General features: G+C 37.2%; 1 long non-coding RNA gene across 2 annotated transcripts; it reads right to left on the bottom strand.

Moving 5' to 3' along the window:
- Positions 1-28: 28 nt before the first annotated feature.
- Positions 29-26,949, bottom strand: LOC138119724 (uncharacterized). 2 transcript variants are annotated; one of them, XR_011155599.1, is made up of 3 exons: positions 26,700-26,949; positions 6,181-6,240; positions 29-264 (listed from the first exon to the last, which is right to left on the bottom strand). It is a non-coding gene; the product is annotated as an uncharacterized lncRNA (long non-coding RNA). The 2 variants fall into 2 exon arrangements; XR_011155597.1 differs by lacking the exon at positions 29-264 and adding an exon at positions 4,019-4,312.
- Between the last annotated feature and the right edge of the window lie 1,049 nt (positions 26,950-27,998).

Below are 27,998 nucleotides of genomic sequence, written 5' to 3'. Positions count from 1 at the left end.
ACAAAATGAAAAAAACTGATTGGTTAAAATACTTCAGCTGAAATAATTTTCAGAGACTTGAATGCTGGGGGACCTCCCAGGTTATGCCTAGGACTAGTCCATGAGTAGAATGAGCTGGACTAGTCCATGAGTAGAGTGAACTGTCTGTCAACACAAAAACAGTTTCTTGGTGCCAAACCTGGTCTCCTTCTCCCCCCATCAAGCAGGCTACACATAAACCTTGCTGTTGTGTGGTCTTACCAAGTGGACAGCCCTGGGATGATGCTATGGGAGTAACACAGGAAAAGGTGGAAGTTAAAAGTGGTCATGGGTTGCCAAGTCTCCAGAAGATCAGAAGGTAATCAAGGCAATTTAAATGTTCTCTAAAGCAATAAATCATAGCACTGGTATGAAAGGCACTCACAGCAATTTATTCTATTTACTCACAATCCTGGGAAATTAAAATTTCCTCCTCATCTAAACATTTTAACCACAAATCACTGTAGATACCATGTATGGATACCCTTAATATTATTTACTTGAGAAATTCCCCAAATTAAGGATAAATAAAAATAGGATAAGATGCTCTGGTGATGTAATTAGACATTACTCATTTGATTTCAGTGTAGTAATCACAATTTATAACTAACTAAGATCTGTCTAGGAGTATTACATGTGGAGCCACTGGGATAGGTATAACACAAACTGTTCTCTTTTTTTCCTTTGCTGCTGGTCCACACAGCTAAGCACCCATTAAAAGTGAGTCACCTCACTGAAGAACACCATACGATTAGTAAACAAATGCCAGAGGGCCAGGAAGTACTCTTCCACTTCTGTCAGCTTCCAAGTCTCTTTGTCTTTGATTGGTGCTGAGGAAAAACTGACTTGAATGCTAAGCAAATGGAAAGTGCCACAGTGCCACCATATCTAAATACTCTTGACCTTTTCCCTATATCTGTACAATGATGTAGAAGAGAGCTTCAAACCCAATTAAATAATTTTTTTAAAAAATAAAATGAAGTGTTTAGATTTTGGGAGTGTTTTTTCCCTATCCTAATCTCTCTAGAAATTTTGAGTTGCAGATAAGAAATGCTTTACTTTCTTTTTTCCAGTAAGTTTATCTGTGTCAGATTTTGTAATTCATATTCAAAATGGCTTCTTAAGATACTGTTTTTTTTCAGAGACTTAGAATCACAGAATCATAAAGGTTGGAAAAGATCTCCAAGACTATCAATTCCAACTGCTAATCAGCACTACCATGTTCACCATGGAAGTTCATTGTCTAGTTTCAGCAAAGCAGCTCCAACAAATAAACATACATATTTGGAACATCCTGTAATAGAAATGCTCTAAGATTCTCAACAGCTTCCATAGTCTTCTGTGAGAATGAAAATCGGTAACAACTGAATGACCAGTACTGGGGTTTTTGCTACGTGTGGGCTTCTTGTGGGTTTCTTTTTTTACTTTTTCTGTAGCCAGACTATCAGAGGTATCTTTGAAGCTGTACATCACAGCTCTATATAACACGTTGTAGAGGAAGAACAATGCTCGTGTTGGATACAGAAAACGGAGGGCTTAAAATTGATTCAGCCACCTAAATCCTGAGACTTCCATTTACAAGTTTTCCCTGGGCAGTGATTTCTGTTCCAGGGCAAGACTGACTTAAAGCACTTCCATTCTTCTTAAAGGTTCATTGTTGTCTAGGCACTGCACATCCCACTGCACGAGGACAACAGAGCTATTTGTATAGCTGGGCTATGAATCTGATTAGAGAAAAATGGAAGCTTTACGAGAAAGAAAGGAACAATAACAAAAAAAGTCTTTTAATTTTCTCCAGATCATTTCTCAGATGCTGTTGGCAGTGTGTGACAGATTGTGTGAAGAAAAGAGCAAGATGAAGGGATGGGAATGAGCAGCGAAGCTGCTATGAAGGTAATGTTCCAAAACTAGTGTTGTTGCACAGCATTTCATGTTATTAAATGTGCCTTCAGTTACCAGCCTTAAGGTTTCTAAGGAGTCTTAGTTAAATGTGTAACCACACATACCTGACTCCTGAAAAGGCTAAGGTGTCCAACATATATCTGTCAGCCAAATTATCCAATAATCACAAAATCACAGAATTGTTTAGGTTGGAAATGAACTCCAAGGTCAGCAAGTCCAACCTTTGACTGATCATCACCTTGTCAAACAGACCAGAGCACTGAGTGCCATGTGAAGTACTTTCTTAAGATTTCCAGGGATGATGATTCTACCACCTCCCTGGGCAGTCCATTCCATTGTCTGACACTTCTTTCCATGAAGAAATTATTCCTGAAATAATATTCAAGTCTCCATGCCTTTTCTTGCCCTCTCTTTAGTAAGGCATGCAATGGAATGACTATTAAAAAAAAGGATGATCCCAAAATACAGTGTAAATAGTTTTTTTTCATTTAGAAGCACTTTGTAAGGAAAAAACCAACCACTTTGAATGAACTTGTGGCAAGAATAATGAAATATTATTTTCTGAAGTGAACTTCAGTATATGCTATTTTAGTTATAATTATGAAGAATGCAAAAGATGAAAGAGTAAAGAGTTTCATAATCTCTTGTACACAGTTCGATGTCACCCATAGACAAACTAACCCAGTAGTAGAGAGTTGGCTGTAACTATTAAGCATGCCTTGATGGCATAATTTTAAGGGAGGATAAATAATTAGCCATCAAGGAAAGAAAAAATGAACTTTATTTTGTAACCTGAAATACATGCTTGCATCAGCTATGGACAAAATTTTCATTTGACCTGATTACTTATTAGTGTAGCACCTTTTTCTTCCCCAGGTTTTTTTTTACAAAATATTCAGTGAAGTCCAAAACTAAAACCAGTGAGCACAGAAAAAAAAAGCATCTTTCCAATATTTAGATCTGTTTTATGACTGAAGAGACTATCCCTTTTAAAAATTAAAACATAAACACTAAACATAAAGCAGGGTGAGAAAAACTCTCAAGAAATTTAGTTCTGTGCACAAGGCACAGAGGTGTACTTGCTGAGAAAGACTCATATATGAAAGTATATGCATGAGCAGATTTTCATTTGTTGCTGAGTGCCATCGAGAAACTTAGTTTACTATCTTTAAATGTGTATCTCTGTGTCAGAGACTTGGAAATTTAAAAGACCTGTCAATTCAAGGCAGGAGGAGAGATTAGATTGAATTTATTTCATGAGAAGGTAAAGATTTAAATAGGATAGCACAGAAGTTCTTGGTTTGAATAAAGACCAGAATTCAGGCAAAGGATAAGTCAGGGTAAAAGCTAAAGCTAGATGAACACTTGAAATCCCCTTTTGGAACATGTATAGAATGAATCTAGTAAGTTTTCTGGAATGTATTAACTGGGAAGCCCACATTACAAACCAGCAAAACTTTAAACTGATTTGTTTACAAAGATAATGATTGAGTGGAAATCTAATTTATTCAAAGCACTGAAAACCACACTGTTGTGTGGGTAGGAGTGTGATACAGGGCAAAGCTGAATATTGATGGAAGATTGAAGATACAGCAAAAATTAGTCTTGGTAGGAACATCTTTTCTGGTGCAAGTTGTAGTAAAGCCAATTGTAAAGGAATAAATTTCAGACCTCATTTCTAAGAATGCTGGGGATAAATCAGCTAACTCAAAGGTTATAATCTGATTTTCCCCCTCTTCCTACCATGACATAGTACAAACACAGTGAGAAAACTCAAGTCCTTCACAAAGATCATCATACATAAATTAGTAAAAACAGTATAGCAAAGGCACTGTTATCTCAAGAGAGACAAATAGATTTAGCCAATGAACTCTTAAGATCCATCACAATTCCCTTTCAAATATTTTCATAAAAGCTGTAATTAATTTAGTTAAAAATTTACTCCTTTTAGCTACCCACTGACAGAGTCTGGTAATCATCTCCTAACAAATGCATGCATTAAGACCAAAAAGGCTCTTATAGTTCATTAGAACAGTCTCTCTTACTCAAAATTTCTCCTGTTTCACAGAATAGCAGCAGGGGGGTTGTTGCTTTGTTAAAGGATACCATGTTTTATTCTAGAAATCAGTCCTTAAAGCTGGTACAGTTTTAATGGCTCAGTTTGTTAAATATTACAAATTTTGGAATATTAAGTCTCTCTCAGGAGACAAAACTTCTTTTTTTGTAGTCTTTCACAATTTTAGTTACTTTAGCAGACAGTTTGTATTTCACAATTCCCCCATCTGAAAGAAGAAACACTTTGGATTCTTTTTTTCTACCATTGTTTCTTCTAAGAGGTAATGTTACAGAGGAGACACTTTCAGTTTTTGTAGACTGTCTGTTAGGATGAGCCCTGAAGATCAAATTGGAATCATTAGTATTATATAATAGCTGTTTTAACTAGAAAAGTATTAGCAGTTTTGCACTTTCTTACACAGTTTTTCCATAGATTTTCTCTTTCCATTTGCATAATATCTTAATGCTAACACAGCACTTAGATTTCTACTGGTGACCAAATATGTACAACTGAAGTAGATGACTGTGGTTCAGTTTCAGCTTTTAAATTTTTTTTTAATTTGGATTAATATCACATTTATTTTCTTATTACTGGAATGCAAAATTATATTTTGTTAGGTTCAAAGAAACATCAAGACAGATGGCTAAGCAAAATATTTCCTAAAGTTTATTTCAAGCATAATTAATAATTTATTTCTTAAAATTATAAACTCTTGTGTTCATGAGAAATCATGCATCATCCCAGATGCTTTTTAGAAAAAATTATTTACATCATTAGACAGCTGCTGTTTTAGACCAGCTTGGGATCAGACCTCAAAAGTATCCACTAAAATGCAGAATTCTTAAACAAACATCAAGAACTTGGCACTCACCAAAATGATTAGCCCACAGAAGTAAAATAGCATCTGGGAATTGATGAACCGTCCAAATCTTTTTCCTGCTTTTTTAAACACTTTTTGTTTCCTGCAAAGCTCTATCATGCAGTGGTGTTCCAGGACTGATATGGTGTGGTGATGCAAGCGGCTACAGCCACCCTGACCCCTGAGGACAACACTGATAACAACCTGTGGTGGTCAGGCCCCGAGGTTTAATGCCTCACTCTCCCGTTAGGGTGAGAGCCCATAATCTCCCAGTTCAGTTATCTGCATACTTTTGGATGGCTGGTGAATGTTTTCCCCTCCCTATTTTAATATATAATTCTATGTATATTCATTTCCCTTAATTTAATATTCTATGAAGTTCTGGAATGTTCTGTGGTACTCGACACCCCATTGGCTCCTTCCCTAAGTCCCTCCTTGGTTTATTTCCATTGGTTCCCTCAGCCTCAACCCCGCCTCCTGTCACAAATCCTATTGGCTGTATCCCTTATCCCCACCTTTCCTTTCCCTACTATAAAATCCGTGGACACCCTCATATCCTTGGCTCTCTGTCCCCCTCTCCCCTCCAGCAATTCACCTGAATAAATCTTCTGTGTGGAACTTATAGGGAGAGTCCTCTCCCTCTGCTTCTTTGCCTCCACCTGCGTGGTCTCACCCTCCACTCAAGGGACAGCTCCCTCAGGTGAGGAGCACCTCCCCTCAGATCCTTTTGTGTGTGCCGCTGTAAATCAGAGGCTGCGTGGCTAGACCTCTGGGCTTCTCTTCAAACCAGCATGCATGGACATTACAATATGGTCACTGTGTCTTGTGAGTGCCAACAATGCACAGCATGTGCTTGTGTTCTGCTGTGTCCAACATTTCAGTTTAAAAGGGTGGATTCAACCTGAATGTTTATTACATGAGTGATAGTGGCCTAACGTTCGTTGAGCAGATGTTCACATTGTAGAAAGGTATTAATGATACAAATCTAGGCTGGGATTTTCTACATTCTCTTGCACAGTGCACTGCCTCATACTGGCAAGAGAAAGCATTTTCTGTCTTCCAATTGTCCTATGTGTGAAGTTTTTTAGATTAAAGCAGAAAATATTATGTTTAACTTCCCGCTAGAATCCACTAATTGGCCTAGGGCAGAAAGGAACGGCACCATTCTTTCACTTCTTTTGTTCTCAGTCACAATTTGAAAGCTAAAAGCAGCACCACTCCTTCCCTCACAGAAAATCTGTTTAGAAGATCAGGGAATTCTAATATATCTCTCCAAGCAGGGGGTTGAATTCCAGCTGTCTACGTGAACCTACATGGGGAATTCTACATTTAATTTCCCTCTTACCTTGAGAATTAAAAGACCAGACAGGCTCCGGATAATTACAGATAGCAATACATGTAAAACCTGTGAGGCAAAAAAAGTAACAGCAGGATATATTTAGATCATATAATCCGTGAGATTGTAGAGGTTAGTGTTCTTTTGGCATAGATTTCTGGAGTGCTGTAATTTGCACAGAAAGAGACTGAAGCAAAGAAACAAATTTTAAAAATACATTGGACAAAAAAGCAAATACTTTACATTGAAGATCTGTGTATCAAAGAAGATTTATATTTGTGTGTTTGGCTACTATGCTGGAGGTATGCAGTTTTATTTTTAGCAATTATTATGATTGTGTTTGTTCTACATGTAAGATAGTAAAGTCCTTTTTTGCCCATAAGGTTCCCCCTTTTTAATACGGCTCTTTGTAATACATTGAAAAATATACAGCGTCTGAATAACATACACGGTAATTACAGCATTATCTTGAAGGCTTCTCCCAACTCCTTTCACAGCTCATGTTTCCACTGAAGGTAAATTCAGCTCTGTGAGACTAATCAATACTAGGAAGATTTATGGTATTACTGTAGATCGTAACTGAGAACAATTTAATGCCATTATTATAATTCAGAATATACATATCAATTAGGATAACAAAAGCTAAAGCTCCTCACACTTCAGTAAAAGATAAACATATTTTTTAAGATGTAGCATCAAGTATAACACCAATATCCATTTCAGTATCATAAGAAGGATTGGTAAATTCATTTCCTAGTGAATCTTGATCTATTCTGATGACAAATTAGTTTTTGAAAATTCTAGGAAGTACATGAGAAGAAAATGCTTCAACTAATCTATTTTCTTAGACCACGCAAAGAACCTGTTATGAGTTCCTCAGCATTTTTTCCTTATATTAAATTACCTTAATTCTCATTTTGTATGTTTAATTCTCATTTTATGCTTAACATAGGCACAAGTCAGAGAAAGCAAAATCCAATAAACCTGACAGATCTTCCTGTACTTCAAGGTTTATGTTAGATGCAGAGAAAGAGAACTGAAGCTGTTAGCTTTAATGTGTTCTCCAAATTGAAAAACAGCAAAAATGAAGGGGTAGGTATTACAGTTAAGTATATTCCTCATAACTCCATATAGACCTCAAAAATGCTTAGAAAGGAGAAAAACAATCACAAGGATTGTAAGAAGGTTTGTGGGTCTGGTTTTGTTTTGAGGATGTTTTGTTTCTTTGCTCTTTTTGTTGGGTTTTTCCCCTGTGAAGGAGAACTTGGCAAAGACCAGATTGTGTAGCCCTGCCTCCTGGTACCCCAGATCATCACTTCATGTAGTAACATTCTGAAATCTGCAGTTTAAAGTAGCTAAGGATTTGCTCCAATCCCGTGTCACTTTTCACCTGCACTTCTTTGAAGCACCTAGTAAAGTTACGATGGCCCAGTCCCCAAAAGCAAAGATGTATGGCAGGGTATCAACACTCTGCATGTGCTGAAGCATCTGTCATGAAATGACAGCATGAAAAGTCAAGCCTAAGCTCTCTTCAGAACTGGCAAATGAATCAAGCTGTTTGTCAGGACTGGACATGAAAAAAAGCAGTGATTTTCTCGGGGAGGAAAAGAAAAGGATTGCAAAAATGCCAAGGTAGTTGGCACCAGGATGAGCAAAATGGATGGCTTCATTTACCAGGAGATAAGGACAATGACAGATCTAAGGAGGTCCCAAGTTGAGTGTAAGTGAGGACTGATGTCCTGAGCTATCTGAAGCGGATCCAGAGGGCTAAAAGGACACTTTTTTTGTACAGACCTCAGACTTCTCAACCCAAGTTTTCCTTCCTTGGTCTCTGGAGAACACATATTTTGAAGTGGCTGATAAAGATTACGGGCCTTTGAAACTCAATGTTCTAAATACTTCACTACATTAACTACCAAAACTTTGTCAAAAGTATGAATCAAACTATGGGCAAGCAGACTTTCCCAAGTCAGTAAGGAGAGGAGACAGCTTATATTCTTGTTCATTTAACAGATTTGTAAGAGTATCTTTTCCAGACTAATCAAGCTGAAGAACATAAGCTATCTGGCAGCCCATGAGTACTCAGTACCTGAGTGAAGCACACCATGACTGTACCTGCTGAGGCATCAGGTGCAGTGGAAAGGAGAGTGTGGTTTTTTTTATGTGACTGTCTCTCTACACCATCTGTGAGAGACAGGGAAAGGAGGACTCCAACTGTGAAGCTGCTGCATAAATTCCCTCATGGATTTCAACTCTGAATGTGTCAAAAGCCAAAGTATACCCATTATTTTTTGTGCCTCTTGTCTTTTATGAGATGTAACCCATTTCCCTCCATTGTGTTAATCCTTCAGTCTGAAGGATGTCTTGCATATCTTCATTTTACTCAGTTTAAAATGGAAAACTGCTCATGAAAACAAAGGTCCCTAATGCATTTCCAAGCATTTTGAATCTACCTTTGACTCCTAGAGGAAAAATATTCTGTAGCATTGTCAAGGCTGAGTGGATGGTGTTGGTAACTTGGGAAGCCTTTGTGCCTGCTGGCCAGTTCTACTCTTAAATTATAGAGAACCCACAGCTACTTCTCGTAATGTAATTTTTCCATCTTTTCTGCTATTCAAAGTAGGCCCTACTAATTAAAAAAATGAATAAAATATATTAAAGGGTTCATTGTTTCTACTGTACAGTACATGGGTTTGAATAATTGGATTTTTAAGACAGATCCAAAATTTTAGATGTACACATTCATTATCTTATGAATACATAAGGAAATAAATTTGCATGTGAAATTTAATGGTGTACTCTGTATCTTTTGTATTTTACTTAAAATTTGCCTTATTTACTCACAGAAAAATTATTTCCAGAATAACTGTACTTTCTTGCATTATAAATCTGTGACAACTGATGTATGAAGTTCCTCATTTGGTATGCTGCTGTCTGATGGTGGCAATTCATCCATTCCCTAGAAGTCACTAAACATAGTATTGAAGCTGACACAAAAGCATTTCAATTATTGACAAGTGGCACTTGTGACATAACCTCCACTATTCTCTGGATTTGTCTCCTATTTCTCCAAAAAATTCATATGTTTACGTAGATATATTTTTTGGAGAACATGGACAGTGGGATCAAGGAACCCTCAGCAGGTTTTCTGATGACACCAAGCTGTGTGGTGGGGTCAACATGCTGGAGGGAAGGGACAGATCCAGGGGGACCTGGACAGGTTTGAGAGGTGGGTCTGTATGAACCTCATGAAGTTCAGCAAGGCCAAGTGAAAGGTTCTGCACCTGGGTGAGGGCAATCCCAAGCACAAGTACAGGCTGGGTAGAAAATGAAATGGAATCAGCCCTGAGGAGAAATGTTTGAGTGTGTTGGCAGACAAGCAGCTGAACATGAGCTGACAATATGTGCTTGCAGCCCAGAAAGACAATCCTGTCCTAGGCTGCATCCAAAGGACTGTAAACAGGAGGTCAAGGGACAGCTACTCAGCTCTCATGAGACCCATCCTGGAGTGCTGTGTTCATCTCTGGGGCCCCCGACAACAAGAGGACATGGACCTGTTGGAGTGAGTCAAGAGCAGGCCATAAAAATCATCAGAGCACCTCTCCATGAAGGCAAGCTGAAAGAGTTGGGGCTGTTCAGCCTGAAGAGAAGGCTCTAGGGAGACTTTACAGCCCTTTCCAGTACCTAAAGGAGGCCTAAAAAGAGATGGAGAGTGACTTTTTACAAGGACATACAGTGATAAGACAAGGGGAAATGGTTTCAAATTAAAAGAATGCTGGTTTATCTTGGATATTAGGAAGAAATTCTTCCCTCTGAGGGTCGTGGGGTACTGGAACAGGTTTCCCAGAGAAGATTTTAATGGCCCATCCCCTGTAGGTGCTCAAGATCAGCTAGGAACAGTCTGGTGAGTGGAAGGTGTCCCTGTCCATGGAAGGGGGGGTGGGACTAGATGAGGTTGCTTACAGTGCAAATCATTCTATGATTAAATTGAATTTTTATGTGTCTCGCAGACCATGTTTTCTGCAGAAAGTGTTTTCTTCTGTGTCTCAGAGCTTGAAGATTTGTTGCAGTGCAGGTGGCAGTGGCCACTGCAGCAGAACATTCGGAGGACTGGTGGACAGTTCTCCATAACACCGAGGTCTAATCCTCACCCCTTGGTTACGGCAAGTTCTCGTGTTCCTAGTGGTTCTTAGTTTACGTGTTTCAAGTTTATTGGTTTAGGAGTTCTCCACCTAGGTTTATGTATAAGCTCATGTTTATACATTTCCCTTAATTGCCTATGTATTAGTTCTGAAAGTTCTCCCTTCTTTGAGGCCCCATTGGTCTACTCATGTAATTCCCTCCCTTAAGTTATCCCTATTGGATATTCCTCTGTTATCTCCTCCTCCTCAGTTGCTCCCCATGGATTGTTTCCCTTTGTTCCCCCCTCATATAAAATACTGTGTTCTCCCTTATCCCTGGTCTTTGTCCCTGGACCCTCTACCTGCAATAAACCAGCTGGAATCTATACAAAGATCCCTCTCTTGTCCTTTGCCTCCACCAACTCTTTTACATCGTCTTTGTTTGGGGCTCACTCCTTGCGAAGGAGCCAGCTTTCCCTGCAAGCTGACACCAAGGACATCTGTGGCTGCACGCTGTGCTGCCTCGGGCAGCCCAACAGTGTCAAAGTCTGACATTAATTTTTATGCACTGAAGCCATCCATTAAGAATCTCATCCTACAAGGTTAAAAGTCAGGCTTTTCAAGATTATATAGTGATAAAACAGAAATTTCTCATTTACTAGACACCTAGAGGTGAAGAAATGCATTTGAAAAGTAGGAGAGGCAACTGCTGAATAAGACAGATTTGGATAAAAAACCATTTAGATGAAATACAGTGGTATACTTCTGAAATGAGAAGAATCAAACCTATGGTATAGAACCCGATTTATGGTGTATTTAGAAAGAAAAAAATATTTTCCATTTTTTATATTTGTATGCCATGCTCAGTTTTACAGTAGGAGATAAATAGAAGAATACAATGCATATTTTATAAAGCACAGAAAAAAAATTACCTTATTTCTCCAAAAGAATTTCAGACATAATTTATTCTTTCTATAAATTAAAGCAGTATTCTGACTAGCTCTACTCTTATAAACATTTTAAATAGCATGATGGGACAAGCACTGGTCTTTCCTGAATAATCTTTTTGCTATGATGATTTGAACAGAATATATTTTCTAGCATTTTTTCCCTGAAAGCTAAAAAATACCTTTTTTAAAATTAATGATATGTAGCTTATGGGAGGAACAGTGTTGCTCACAAGTTTGAATACTTGTTCCTCTTCTCCCTTTGCCCTGCCTAAAAACACTTGATTAAAAATGATAAATCTTTTGTCTCTTCAAAGTGATACCTCTGAAGAGAGAAAGAAATCCAACCAAATGCATATATTAAAGCTACCCTATGTGGTTTTGGTGTTAACCACACTCCATGCAGGCACCTCTGCAGCATATCAGCATTTGGCCCTGTGGAGTCTACAAACTTGTTTTACCTTCCATTTTGAACTTACTATATGGAACTTAATTTCTTGTAGACCTCTATGTGGGTTTATTTTGTACTTACAAAGTAGTATTTTTATTATTCTCAAACTCCACATCTGATATTTATAACATTATGTAGCTGGATGTCATCGTACTAGTTCATCTGGTTTTTTTAGCAGAAAAATTACACCACCAATAATTGCATGCAGTAATTACCTGTTATGTTACAGTATTTGTAGCATATTGTAACATATTCTTTTCATGATTTTTCCACTTGCAATTCAATGGATTTTTGGGATTCTTCTTACTTTTATAATACAGACTGGTTTTTTTCTGCCTTTTGCAGTGATTCCATACCATTGTCCTCTTCTATTGTTTTTTTCTACTATGAGAATTACATATTTTAGGCACGTTTCCCCCACCCCCAGCGTTCCAGATATGTCTGGAAAGCTTCAGTATTACTGTACAAATACTGTAAATGTATGGATGAGTCCACCCATTCTGGTATAAAAATGAGATATTTGGGGTTTTTTTCTCTTGATGCCAGAATGTAGTTTTTCAGAAATACCTTTACTCATAGCAACAACTTACAGAAACTAAACAGAAAAGAAAAAAAACCCACACTTCTTTTCAAAATAGAAACGTTTTCAGAGCAGCTGAACCATTTGTATATTTCCAAACATTTACTTAGCTCAAGCTGATGGACACCAAACCAAAATATCCATGTCTGTAACTTATTGAAAATCCACTTGTCAGCTAAGCCATGGTGAGTGACTCTGCATGCATTCTTACCTTATTTCTATAATTAAGTATTTTAGTTTAATCCATCTCACCCACAGGTTTAAATTAATTCCTGCACAGTCCATCTGACTCACGGGAGTTTAATTGTTTCAATCAGTGTTCTGCCTCCCTCAAATCTAAAGAGGTAAGGCTGGATTCCAGTCAGTTCTCACCATAACACTTGGGCTTGACAAACGAGAGAAGAAATGGAGCAGTGAAATAGAGGGCCCAGCTTTCTGCAGTGCTAGTGAGGTCTGGCTGGGGAGAAGGAGCAGATTCCTTAAATGTAACAGAAATTAACCTTTCACTGGTATGAATTAATCTCTCTAATGAGGAAAACATCCAAGCAGTTACTGAAGGTGAATAAAGAAAAGGCAAGAGAAAACATCTTCCAGAAAGAGGGCATTACATAGCTCAAGAAGTGAGACACTGAGATCTGAATACCTCAGAAATTCCTGAGCTAGAGCCTTAAAAATAGGTGGGCAAAAGATCCTGAACAGCCTAGAAATAATCAGATCAAAAGATGCTTTTCTTGTATGAGAAAAACTGAGTTCTAAAACTAAGTCATTAGTTTTAACTAACTTTCAACTTTGAAAGGATAAAAGAAAAATAAGCTGCACCCAACTGGAGAACCAGTTTGTGATTTCAAACTATGAAGGTCCTTCAATTTAGGGTAAAGGTAATGGATGCATAATCCAAGTGCATCCAGAAGTGTCCTTCTAAAAACCAACCTATATTATACGGCTTCTGTTTTTCTTTATTTTCTACATTATTTGTTGTCCAGTCTCCAGCCAATGAAGAGGACTGTTTGAATTAATACTGGTTTTGTCTTGTAGTTCCTTGAATGCTATATTTGGAAAGGAAAACCGGGTTGATCACTAGTGTACATGCTACACACATATCATAGTGCGCATGTGTGCATACATGCACACGTGTACACTGTTACTTTGCTCCTTTTTGTCAGAAGTGATATTACAGAGCTATATTTTTTGTAATACAATGGTTAAAAACCCCATACTCTTGAAGGTCAACCTACTGCATGATTCCTAATTTTAGTAATTATGGAATAATTTTCTCAAGATCCTAAATATCCATAATTACTGTATGGAGGCTTTCTTATTTCTAGGCTGGTTTACTAAGAGCAAAGGTTGGTAGAAATAGAATATTGCATATGAACTTTACCATGGCAGTTTGTAGAGCAAATTGAAAAGCTCTTAAAACCATTCTTAGCATGCTTTTATTCATACTGTATGTTTAAAGTAATGTCTCCCATTTTAGCCTATTAGACATGAAATTGAACTTTAGGTGAGAGTGCAAGTGTTATTTCCACTAATATTATTTCCCCATTGGTAATAATTTGTAGTTTTTGAAGAACAAATAATTTTAAAAAGTAGAATCTTTGTAAAGAAATACTAATCTTTGTGAAGGAACCTTATTATCATCTCCTTCATATTTCTTAATTATACTGGCTGGTGTATACATACATCTATGGTTAAAAAGGTTTCTTGTAAATCTACCCCTCCCCCCTACCTTGTAAATAATTGTGTAAGGACATGAAGATGTGTAAATCAGTTTTTTGAAATACAGTGTGGCAGCTTCATTGCCAAATCAGATTCCTTGTTATCTACTAGACAGTAATTCCACAGACAGCAGGTATGGTTTTCTTTCCTCTTAGGACACGCCTATGAATATTTGCACATATGACATTTAAAAGCCTTATTTTACAAAAATAAGACATCACATTTTCTGGCAAGATTATCCTTAGCTCATTCTAGATACAGACTAGAGTGAGGCAAGGATAATCTCATGAGAATTTCTTGTTCCTCAGGAAGCCTCCAGTTCACAAATGACCTAGCCTTTCCGTCTCCAGTGAAGCATCACATCCATCATTATGCAAACCACAGCAGGCAAAACATGGTGTGGACCAGCTGCAGCTTATTTTTTTACTCAGTCCTTAAGTACCCCACTCACAAGGTATAACCAAAACAACTATTTCACATTTGTGAATATTCAATTCCTGTACGTTAATTCTGGTTCAATTCTACTGAACCTAAAGCAACAGTCAATTCACAGATTGCTTTTTATCCTTTTCTTTCTGAAGCACAGCCTTGCTTCCAAGGTTTCCACTGCCACAGACAACTGGAGCTGTCACTCCATCCAAAACCCCAAAGAAGGGAGATCCTACAGGCCTAAGCAGGGGAAAATGGGGGAACTGCAAAAATGCTCAGAAATAGTAATTTCTCATCTGACCTTAGCAAGTGGTTTCTGCTCTTCTTTGCACTGCTCGATCTCAAACATGGAAATTGTGGCAAAAGGGAAACTGAGGGGACAGGAAGTCTCATGCCCTCTTATCCTGCCTCTGAGTCAGTTTTTAATCATAGGGTAATGCAGTTTTCTGTACTTGTTGAGTCATTTATATGCCTCATTGGTTGGCGGGTAGACACAAGACGCTGATGAGTACAGTGATTTTTTTGCCCAAGCACATGGAGAATAGCTCTATTCTGTACAAATAACCACATTGATATGCAAATTGAGATACTTGCTATTCATAAATACTTATTCTCATTTCAACCGTTTCAGGAAATTGACAAGCATAAACAGGACCGCATGATTTTGGCACATCAAATACAAAAGAAATGAAGTAATAATGAATAAATGGACAAACTGTGTTTGTAAGTAGGGTTGTTTCAAGCCCTTATGTACAGTATTTGCATTCAGTGGAATAATTTTGATCAGAAAGAGGAAAGTAAATGAAAAACTATTTCTTCAAAAGAGTTTTAGCTAGCTCTAGTTTACAGAAAAGATTTGAATTAATACTTGATAAAACTTTGATCCCATTTACTGAAAAGGATTTCATATCACTTGTTTGACTGCTTGAGCCATAAAAATTTCAGCTCCCTCTGCGTTGCCTTACAATTTCTCTCCTAATTTGATTGTTTATGATTATCCTTAAAAACAGTTAATACCTTAAGATCAGGACTCTATCATATACCTGTGAAAACAATTTGCAATCTATACTTCTGTTGAACTGTCTATACAATTCGTTTCTTTTCTTTATTTAGCACAGTGTGCAAAAAATGTTCACCATTTTTTAATTCAAACTGAATAATCAGTACAAACTAGTAATTTTCAGATATAGAAAACATAATTATAAATAAATCTTTAAAATACCATTCTTTTCTGACCTTTCATCATTTTACAAATTTCATACTTCTTCCATTCTAATTTGCAAGAATAAATATTTTGAATACCCACTTTAGTTAATATCAATTTCAGTAAGCTGGTTAAAAAATACTGTTCAAAGATACATTTCTTTACGACTTACCATGTAGTTCTATACACTTTCTAACATTTCACAAATTGATCATTAAGAGGTGCTTTTTTTTAATATTCATGCAATAAGTAAGAATATCTTCCTGGGCTACCATCTGAGTCTTTGTGTTCTGTGGTTTTTTTATGGCACTCTGTGAATAAATACACTAACACAGATCAGATAACCTTTCTGAATTGCCTATTATGTCCCTAGTAAAATCTGACATTACAAGGGTCACTGAAGCTCTTAATGTTATTTAAAATCAATGAAAAATATGGTAGGAGGCCTAGAGCACATTCCTAGTTCATGCAGGTCAAGCATGTTGGGTTTGCAAAGAAGAGATTCAAGACTGATTTAAGGGAAGCCTATTTCCTCCTGAAGGGAGTCACAGAGTTGATGGAATCAAATGTTTCTTCAAAGTGACATCCCATAAAACAAGAGGAAATGGCCACTAATTTGACTGGGAGAGGTGCAGATGGGATTGGGCAAAGTTTCTTCAATCAACATTTCTGTGATTATGACTTCCAGGACTACCAACGGGAGATGGCCAGACTGCAACAGAAACTTTGGCTAAACCTTCTAATGGACCATGTTTCATTGAAGTTTTTGTATTTCAAGGTGCTGGAGGACACAGACATGAGATCTAGCTGTATTATATTGAGGAACAATTCCTTGCATCATGCAAATGTGTGTCTGTAGAACCATGATGAGACTTTTCTTTAATGGACAGCAAGACCAAAACTGTCTCCAGTGGCTCAGAGAATAAGAGTCAGATGCAAATTCATTTAACATATTTTAAATGCACTCATTTATGCAGAATAATTGAAATTTATCAGTTAAAATATTTAAATGGATAAAGTTATGCCATTTCAGTAGTATGTCAAAGCTTGGGGCAAAACTTGAGCTTATATACTACTTGTCTCTCTCAAAACTTCACTGTTTATTCTCCTCAGGCAAAATATAAAAGAGGTAAGAGATTTTAATGAAATTTTACCAAATGAATATTCAGTTCTAGCCAAAGATTTGAAAAATTACATTACTGTAGTCTCTCATTTCAGTTCTAATACCTGGTGCTGCACTGTAGTGAAACAGCTGTTTCTCTATGCCTGACTTTGAGCTAAATTTTTTATATACAGAATTCACTATGAGTGAAATCCACTATTCGTATTTCTATGTTCTTTTTTTTAGTGTGTTGAAATCTCACTGTAATTTGCTGAGGAAATGGATGTGATTTCTCTTTAAACTAGCATGATGCACATAGTACTTGAATAATTTCTCCTGATGTGTGGGTTTGTTTTTTATTTTCTTTTCTTAAATGAAGTCCCTCCATAATGTCCCAAATCAGCATTCAAATGCCTTGGCACATGAATTTTCAAATGTACAGACATGTCCCTACTGAGACATGTCCCCAGCAGCGTCACATGTGTGATATCTGCTAGGTATTGAATTATTCTGATTAGAAGTTGGAATATATTTTTCGATCTGTGTCCATCACTTAAATTAAGCAGGTGGATGGAACAATCTGAGTAAGTAAATGCACTCTCTTTTGAAGGAATATATTACGTTTATGTGGTAGATGTACAAGAAGGCATAAAGCTATATTCAGAGAATGACATTTTTTCTCCAAGATTACAGAAATGTTAATGAGAAATACATAAATATTTCTATAAATAAATGCTCTGGAAGCTCCTAGAACTATAGAATATCTTGAGTTGGAAGAGACCCACAAGAATCATCAAAGTCCAACTCCTGGCCCTGCACAGAACACTCAGAGAATTCCATCATGTCCTAAGGAAAGTTGTCCAAACCCTTCTTGAACTGTGTCAGGCTGGTGCTGTAACCACTGCCCTGGGGAGCCTGTTCCAGTGCTCAGCCACCCTCTGGGTGAAGAAGCTTTTTCTAATATCCAACCTAAACCTGCCCTGACAGCTTCCAATGTTCCCTCAGGTCAAAGACAGCAGAGATCAGCGCACCCCCAAAGTGAGTTACAGACAACTTGAAGGCATAGAAGGGATACATGAAAAATAAATGACTTTGAACAAACGTGTTGGGACTATTTAAATAAAAACACTAGAATGATTGTGGAATACAATATTTAGATTAACGTAGAGTCATAAAAAATATGAGTTATAATTATCATTTTTCTGAATCATAGTAAATTCTTTCACAATTAAGCCAAAAAGCAATGCATTGTCACTATTCCAAGATGCTACTGATTTTTTTTCTTCATCTTAAATTTAGATGAAAAGTCTGGGCTTTTTTCTACTCCAACCCTAGGTCTACAAAGTTGTAATTTTAAAAGAATCCCAGTGTTACAGAAAATTCATAATCTGATATTCTCACTCACAAATTTGGGATTGGCAATCCTCTAGCCAGAGCATATTTTAATCCTCTCACTACACCTGACCACTATCCCAAGCCAGTTGTACTTGGACAGTGCTTTGAGAAGATCTACAAGCATTCTCCAGTGTGAGGGCTAGTGAGCTGAGGAAAGAAAGGTTTATATATATTTTAATTAATATTATCTTTCATGTACACAAAAGTAAACTGCAAAAATTACTGAAAATAATTGCAGCTGTTGGCAGAGCCCAAGCCACAACAGATATCCATGAAGGACCTCACACTGGAGCAGGTATGTTTTTCCTTGAAGGAAGCTGCCCTGGAGAAGAGCCCACACTGGAGCAGCCCTTGAAGAACTGTAGCCCCTGGGAAGAAACCTCAGTGGAGGAGGTTTATCCTGAAGGATTGCAGCCTGTGGAAGGACCCCTGCAGGCAAGGGGGGAAGGTGTGAAGAGAAAGGAGTAGCAGAGGGGAACTGACATGGCTTGATCACAACCCCAAAAACCACCATCCTTCATAACTAAGGGCAGAGTGAGGAGGTAAAGGAGTCAGGAATGAAGGAGTGAAGTTGAGTCTGGGAAAAAAGAGAAGAGGGAGGAGGCAGGTACTTTTAGTTTTGTATTTGTCACTATTGTACTCTATTTTTAATTAGCAAAACCAAATCAATTTCCCCAGGTCAAATCTATTTTGTCTGTGATGGTAATAGCAGGGAAGGGAATTCCGTGTCTGCTGACTCACAAGGTTTTCACTTTATTTTCTCCCCCTGCCCTGTTGAGGAAAAAGAGAAAGAGAAGGAAAACAGCAGAATGGGCATGTGGCAGCCAGCAAAAGTCCAATTCATCACACTTTTTAGATGAAATTGGACAAATATTTCTAAGAAATCATTAGCTCTTAACATAGAGAAGAAGATAGAGATAATAACAGAAGACTTTAGACATTTCAATATGAGGTTCCAAACAATTGCTCTTCACAAAGTGAAGGTTATACAAAGTAAACTCAACAGATGTCTCTAGGGAGCAAAAAAATATCAGGTAAATTCATACCATAGTAGGCTTATGCTATTTAGGTATTAAGTGAAAACTGCTGAAATTTCAAGCTTACTGCTGCATCTTACATCATTAATAGGAATTGTTTAAATGTTCAAAAACTAAATTTAGAAACAAGTTTGAAATGAACTAAAACTATGCCAAATAAATAAATTAATCCACTGTCACTCTCTATCTGTCACTCTCTATCTTCACGGGTTTACTACAGATTTCTGTGTAAAGATGAGCACTGATAAGAAAACTGAAGATGCTCAGAAATCCTGGGTGATGTAAACTGTATTCTATGTTCTCCATGGTGTAGTGCAGAAGGTGTTCTGTTCTTCAGAAATACATCCAGCAAGCTCCATAGGGGTGAACTATATTTTATGTTAATATTCAGCTGACATTGCCTACATGCAGAAGAGGAAGATACAGAGCTCATATAATTTGTTTGGCTTGTTCTTTCTATTCTGTTCCTGTTGGTACATGAACACATCACTGGATAAGAGGGATAAACTCTGGCTTTAAAAAACTGACTAGCTCACACTAAGGTTATTTTCAACTCACTGGCTCTTTTATCAGAAGACTGTAACCTTGATTAGCTTGACATTGTGGCGATTCCTGCTTGCACTTTTCCCTCTCATGTTCGTATTTCAGTCTAGTACAAACTCTGCTCCGAAGAGCAGAACACGTTTACCTCATTATTGAAGATACCTTTAGTCTGCCTGAATCAGCAGTGTGGAATTAAGGGCCAGGAATTGGGATGGCTCCCAGTTGTTGCACCAGCTGCTATATCAAAAATGGCTACTAATGCATCGGTGTCAGCATTAAAGCTACACAATTATAGCTGCAGCAAATCCTTTATCACTGCAGCCTTCCAGTACCTGAAGGGAGCTGACAAGAAAGATGGAGAGAGACTATTTACAAGGGTTCGTACCTACAGAACAACCGGGAATGGCTTCAAACTGACAGAGAGTAGGGTTAGATTGGATATTAGGAAAAAACCTTCACGAAGAGGGTGGAACAGGTTTCCCAGAGAAGTTGTGGATGCCCCACCCCTGGAAGTGCTCAAGGCCAGATTGGATGGGATTCTTAGCAGCCTGGTCTAATGAAAGGTGTCCCTGCCCATGGCAGGGGGCTTGGAACAAGATGATCTTTGAGGTCCCTTCCAACATAAGCCATTCTATGATTCTATGATTTAGAGCACTGCAACAATCTGGGAAATTGGTTATGCTAATTAAAACTACTTTTCTCACATTATTTTTCTATCTTCCTTCCATTCATTCTTGTGTCATATGTAGTCTCAATTTTATGATGCCATTTCACCAGTTATTTTCACTCATACTAAGAGCCTTTCTTTCAATCAGTCCATTAAATTCCCAGCTACTCCAGACTTGGATCTATTACATAAGGGAACACAGAAGCATCTCTTACCATTCTCCACAAGGACCTTGCATGCTGGGGTGGCTTTGACCAATGTCTCATTCATGGAGATGTTTTAGTGCTTTCCTTTTCCTCCTTAGGGAAGTTTGGGGTTTTTCTGCAGCCCAGAAGGAGTCATAGTGCTGCCAAGAAACCCAGTATTACCACTGAAGAGAAGGAAGATTGAGGGGTCCTCTTCCCTCTCAACAGTAAATTCAATTTAATATTCCATTCTCAATTGAAAACTTTTTTCTTCACTCAGCTAATTTTGGTTTTTATGTTATATTAACTTCTGTAGCTGTACTTAAGAGTGCCAAAGTGTAAAAGAATACATTCTGCATGAAATATGGTACATAAAGTTTTTTTAATTGGAGGCAAAACACAAAAAGTACTTTATTGCTGTCTCACAGGTAAGTGACTTGTTTGAATTAGTTGATTACTGATTCAATATTTCATTGTCAGAACACATTTTACATGTCAAAACACAAAATTACGTAAGATATAAAAGAACCTTACCGTGTGTATTTTAAATATCTAGCAATGAGAAATGGGTCATTTGTTTTGAGCTTGTGCCAACACATCAGATATACTAAGAGCATTAAAGGGTAACTAGAAGTGTCTCATTTACTCATTAACTGGCACTAGGAGTAAGAAATGAGTCTCATGCACTGAACAGAATTAATGTTCTATGCAGCCATCACCACAGAAAATGAAAAGCCAAATGAGCAGCAGCATCACATAAGTACAGAAACAGTATTCACAATTAATTATCGTGAAAACTGAAACACATCTGAGAAATGAGAAACAAAAACAGGTGGCAACTTGCAAAACAGATAGAATTTATGAATAGAACTCCTAGCCAGCTACTTAATTTTTTTTTTCTTTAGGGAAAGCATGCTACCTTTTAAAAATACTTGTTTCCTTCAAAGGTCTGAGAAAAAAAGGACAAAATTTAAAAACTAGAAAGGAAAGCATAAAGATTTTGGAGCAGAGAGAACTAGTAGCAATTATTCAAAACTGACTTCTGTATTAAAGCCATTTATTGAAATATTATCTATAATGGGCTTTTGGAACACTTCCTCAGAAACTGAAAACCTTAGAAGTCAAACTTGTAGAACAGCAAGAGAAAAACAGGAAGAGGCAGGTGCCAATAGACTGATAAACTCACCAAATAGTAGCTTCTTAAAATCAGGAAAGCCCAATGAAGCAGGAACATCAGTTCAAAGACAATAGTCTTCTGGTTTTGATACTTCAATTATAGCACTCTGATTAGATTGAAGAAGGAAAAATAAACCTGACACGGACATATAGGACAGAGATAGTCCTTAAATCACCATCACAAACCCCCAAATTTTCATTCATTCCCAGAAATTGCTTCCTAGAGGGAATGTAAAAGCAGAAAAATATTTTATATACCCAGTCTGATATAATAGAAGACACTTTACAATAAACTAGAGCTGTATTTATGACCTTCAAGTATGTGTGTCAGGGAATATTCCTTAAACTTCTAGCTGTCCTTGGAAATAGATGATCCTGGAATATACCTTGCTTCCTTGTTATTTGGTGAACTCTAAGAAAAATAATCTCTATTTTTATCCTCTTTTACAGAAATTAGGATACCTTGAGGGTTCCAATCTCCACTCACATGACACAGATGGAAAAAAATATTTCTTCTTCCAATGTATTGTGCTTGTTAATATGATCATAGAATGGTTTGTGTTGGAAGAGAACTTAAAGATCATCTAGTTCCAACACCCTGCAATGATCAGGAATGTCTTCAACCAAATTAGGTTCCTCAGAGCCCAATCCAACCTGAACTTGAATGTTTCCAGGAATGGTGCATTCACCACCACTCTGGGCAACCTTCTCCAATGTCTCACCACCCTCTTTGTAAATAAATTCATCCTAATGGCCAATCTAAACGGACTCTCTTTTAGTTTAAAGTCATCACCCCTTGCCCTGTCAATCTGATCACCTGGCCTTGCCTGGATCCTGGTGAAAAGTCACTCTCTGACTTTCTTGTAGCTCCTTCAGGTAATGGAAGGGACTCCAAGGTTTCCCCAGAGCCTTGCCTTCTCCAGGCTGAACAATCCCCAACTCTCTCAGCCTTTCCTCATGGCAGAGCTGCTCCAGCCCTCTGATCATCTTGGTGGCCTCCTTAGGGCTGGCTCCAGCAGGTCCCTGTCCTTCCTGTGCTGGGACCCCAGAGCTGGATGCAGCACTGCAGGTGGGGTCTCAGCAGGGCGGGGCAGAGGGGCAGAATCCCCTCCCTGCCCTGCTGCCCACGGGGCTTTGGATGCAGCACAGCACATGGGGGTTTCTGGGCTGCAATTGCACTTTGCCAGCTTATGTCTGGTTTTTCATCTATCATGATATTTTCCTCTAATATAAAATGAAACAAAAACTTCCAGTTCATTCTTTCTTACCACTACCACAAGAACACATACAGCATTATATCTTTTTTTCCCCTCTTCTTTTGACTATTTGCCCACCTGCATTCTCCCTCATTTCTCCTACTTATATACACATCCGACCCTGTGTCTGATTGGAGGCTGCTGTGTAATGTAAAATGAGGAATAATCAAGATTTTCTCATGGTAACTGATTGAACCATGTTATTTTTCAAGAATACAGCACCAGGACTAGAAAAAAAAATATAAAATTCTTATAATGTTTCTGAAATACCTTTATTGTCACTACCTATTTTTCCCTTTATGTTGACCATATTTTATGTTTTTTTAGTTTCCTAGCTGCCATAAACATCTGTGTTCTCCTGAGGACTAACTCAAGAGTTATAATACTTTTCAAGTATAATAGTGGATTGAGATACTTTTTTAAATCACTTTCTTGGATTATTTTGTCTGAGTTTACTACTGCTTTTCTGTACTGCATCATTCTATCTGTTAATACTTTTCCAAAATGAGACTGGAATGTTTTTGAAGGAAGAAGAGAAAAAAAAAAAAATTATATGTGATGTAGGCCAAAGGCAGAGTGTAGACTGGAGGTTTGGCTCTGTTTGAATTTCCAGAAGCATGACTGTCCATTAGCCCTACACACAAGGAGGCAGGATGCATTCCTCTGGGAACAAAAAGTTTACTTTTACTTGAAATCCCCACAAAGAGACATTGAAAAAATTACATGCAGTAGGAACAATAAACAGTATTTTTTCTGCTACTTTGCAAAGCAGTGCCATTAACTTACTTTTTTTTTTTCTGAACATTTTTTTTCTTTTTACTTTATGCTAAGCAAAAACATTGTACTGTCCCATTGTACATTACCAGCTAAGCTGGTAAAACAATTAGACAACCTGAGTTGGTTGGTAAACTGGTAATTTACTAATGCTTTGTCTTGTGGATTCCTCCCTAGAGATTTGAGCTGCCCCAGCAGTAAGGTACAGCAAATTTCCATATCCTCATGGCCTTTTACAATAGAAAAATCTTGAAAATGTAATTGTGAGTCCTTACACGTACTCTCTCCGTTTGCCATAGAAATTGATCTTGTAGAGAAAAATTTATGATCTTTGATCCAGGACTCCATATGAGAATTAAGCATTTTCCTTTAATATCACTCCATCTTCAGGCTTTCAGGTTCATGCAGAAGACACAGAGACCCAGCCTGCTAGACCTTAATGAAATAAAAGTCTTTTTTCTACTCAAGAAACACAGTTTCACAATGTGTTATGTCTGTCATCTCACTTCCAAAACTGAACGAATATTGCCAGAACTTCCACTTTTTGCTACTTGAGAATCTATTCTCATATAAAGCTTTTCTTCTTTGGCAGTACATACCACATGTTGTGTTCGTCACCCAAATTAAACTTCTCATAGACTTTTCTCCAATTTGTTAGTAAGGGATCAAATTCTATTTTTCCTGGTAATGCTATCTCTTTTTCTGGAATTCTGAAAGTACGTGTGCACTGCATTTCAAGCACAGATGCAGTTGAACACGGTGATGGCAACTGCCCACACTTGAAGCCAGTTGGAAGACAGCCACTTCCAAATCAGGAAAAAAGTAGGTACGCTAGATAGCATCAAAGCTGAGCTAATAAGCCCCTATGAGAAACAATCTACATTAGCTAAGGTTCATTGTCTGATACACACAGCTTCTAGGCAGGTTAGCAAACTGGCAGAGCAAATTCACATCTGCCTGCAAAACACTGCACAGACATATCTTTCATTAGAGCAGATAATAGAGGTCCCATTGCAAGAGACTAGATTAGACATGAGATCCTATTCCCCAGTGTGGCTGTCCCTTCACACAGAGCTTGATCCAGTGGGAATTCAGCCAACACTGAATCCTGTTGTCTTCAGCTGATATTTTCTAGTTCATTAAGCTCATCTTGCTGTTTTTCTCTCCTACAGTACTAGCCTGTTCAACAAATTCATTGGGGTGTGCCATGTAGTATTGGAATTTTTATTCTACTAAAAAAACCAAAACATGAGGGACTCTCTATAAACTTGTCATTTTTGGAAATAAGCTTCTGTAAAGAACCATAATTTACTTGGAAAAGGTTATGAATATTAAATCAGTAGATGTGTTCATCCATCAATAAATTGCAAATTCCATAGCTGGCGTTTCTCTTTTTTTTTAGCATTTTGCAACCAGTGTTGTTGTTTCATAAAGCCTAGGTCAAGTTTGTGCATTTGTAATGTTTCCAACTTGTTTGAGCAGGTGTGCTCTGGTCTCTCTTGGGTAGTTTGGCAAACTACCTCATGTCTGTAAATTTTCAACAGATGTCTAAGCTTTGAAACATATATATTATATAGTCTATAGACTGTGTGAAATAAAATTATCAGGATGTAGCAAATTTATGGAGTGACTTCCTAAAATTTTGACTGTTGCAAAATCCATTACTGCTTCTGCTCTATTGGACATTCTGCTGCATCTAGATTATAAGGGACACATAAAACAATGTGTTCTTGCCTTTTCTGTAGGTACAGGTATGCATTTACTAACAATGGCAATGTACCAGCAGACATTAGAACCCAAATTTATCTTTATGAGAGTTAATTGAGTGATTCTGGTCAAACAAAGGCACATCCCTCCCTCTCCTTGAAATGACTTGTAAAATGTTTTGTTGCAGTAAATAGGAAAATGCAATATTTTCTTTTTCCATTTTATTTATGTTGTAAAAGTTTTGTGTCTTGGTTCTGCCATGATCCAGTTGTGACTGGATGCAATGCACTGAAATGCCACAGACAATTCTCACTGTATTTTCTGTGCAGATTTTCAGACCCAAAAGTTCAAAGATTTGGAGATTTACCAACCACTAGTTTAATCTATATTTTGTGTTGTCTCATTGTATGATATGGACAGTGACTATACAACAAATTTGAGCCCCAGATGGAATAATTAATTTTAAGTATCTCATAAAAGTATTTATCTCTAAAGGCTACATATCAAGGTTATTTTTCTTCAGTTTAAAAGACTGGTGAACTATACAATTAACAGCTGCATACACAATATTTTAACACAAATACAATATGCATAATTTTAATGATATTTTATTATAGATAATATATCCATTAAACCATACATATAATGTTTGGATTTTCTTTACATTCAAAATGTTAAATATGCCTTTCAATATAACCTTAGACTGTAGCCATAGTACATGTTGTTCCCTCCAAAAATCTAGTTGCTTGTCTCTTCCTGCTAATTAAATACATATTTGTTGACAAATATTAAATGCAAAGAAGCTATCTAACATTTAATGCATTAAACAAATTTCTCCCATCTCATTCAGTGAGTATATCAGATCTGGCCAAAACTCAATTTCATAAAATGTCAATTTTTCACTGTCAAAATTCAATTTACTAGGAAAAGGACAAAACATTTAGAAACAAGCTACTCTTATCATTTCTTACAATAGTGCTCCCAACTTAATAATTGGATTTTATCATTGCTTATCACTGTGTGAGGGAAGAAGAACTACTATGACAAAGAAAGAAAATAAACCCTAGTATATACTTCAGACTAGAACATTATCACACATTTTAACTTCCAACCAAGTTATCTGAATTCTGATTATAGCAAGTGATGAGGAACTTTCAAATGCATTAAATCACTGAGAGCACTGATGTGCTCTATATACTTTTCCAGGGAGTTTCTGAAGAAAATATGGAACTTACCATCAGAACTCCTCAGGTACAGAGAGCAAGGAGGATGTTTAATAGGGACACCTTCCCATTGCAGACATTTCCTGGGTTCCAGGGAGGTTGGTTTTGGCTGGCTGACCATTGCCCTGAGGAGTTCAAGAACAGTGTTCCCACCCTGCACTCCAGGTGCACCTCCTGAGTCCAGCCAGCAAATCTCTTCCCACAGCTGGTTTGGATTTTGCTCATTAGAGCTGGCGCTGCACAACAAATTCCACCTCTCCAGCTCCTGAGGGATGACAAATGAAGCTGGTAATACTTATATCACACAGTTTCTGGGTTATGAATCACTGAATTTCTTATTTTTCATTCAGCATTTATGTGATGTCTGTTTATGAGAGAGAATCTAAAAATCAGGGTACAATCACATTTTGTCAATTGACCATTACTCTGCTCACAAACACCATTTAGACTGTGTTCATTTTTTTGTAAAATACTATACCGAAGAGGTGACATGGAATAGTACTTTTGTGTATCTTAAAATTTATTAGATTTTAACTTTTGTTAATAATAAGTCTGCCACTTTGCACATAAAGGGAAAGTCAGAGATTAACTCCAGTTGCAGAAGTAAGGAATAATGCTTAGTAGATCTCATACCTAAAAGATTAGGCCTGCTTCATCAGTAACAGAGAAATTAATTTTTTTTCAAAGTGATTTGTTCATGGACATCCCATTACAGCATTGCAGACACCCTTTACTTCCTGCAAATACGATTTCACAGAGTGCACCTGCTTTACCTTGAATAAGGTTTAGACCTGAGAATTGTTTCAGAGCAATGGCAATGTTGGAAAAATCTTTCCTGTAACCAAACAAATTGCTCTCATTGAATTTTATAATACTCAAAATAGTAGGAGGACATCAAACTTTATTAACCCAGTCTAAGTCATATGAGCAGAGGTCCAATGAAATAATTTAATGCATAAAAATTTCCATTTATTAAAAAATGACACTATTAAGCATTCAATTCAAAGACCAGGATAAAGTACTTAGCATAGTTAAAATCTGTTTCAAACCTGCAAAAGCAATTCTTGTCTATTTTCTATATGATTGGAGATGTTTGGATTATTATACCTATTATGCATGTATTTGACGAGTTGTGCAGGTGCATTTCAATTTACTGACACATCCTTATATGAAATATAACATTCTATGAAATTTTCAGTCTGATTTTTTTTTTTTTACATAGATGTAAAATAAAAGCGTTTTTAGGTACAGAGAAACTGTAAAATGTTTCTCTGGGATTGCAGGAGGAATTTAAAAATCCAGCTGAGCACA

The sequence above is a fragment of the Aphelocoma coerulescens genome, chromosome 1 (assembly GCF_041296385.1).
Source record: "Aphelocoma coerulescens isolate FSJ_1873_10779 chromosome 1, UR_Acoe_1.0, whole genome shotgun sequence".
In the NCBI taxonomy this organism is placed as follows: Eukaryota; Metazoa; Chordata; class Aves; order Passeriformes; family Corvidae; genus Aphelocoma; species Aphelocoma coerulescens.
The sequence above is the reverse complement of the archived record's forward strand: the minus strand, read 5'-3'. Positions and strand labels throughout refer to the sequence as shown.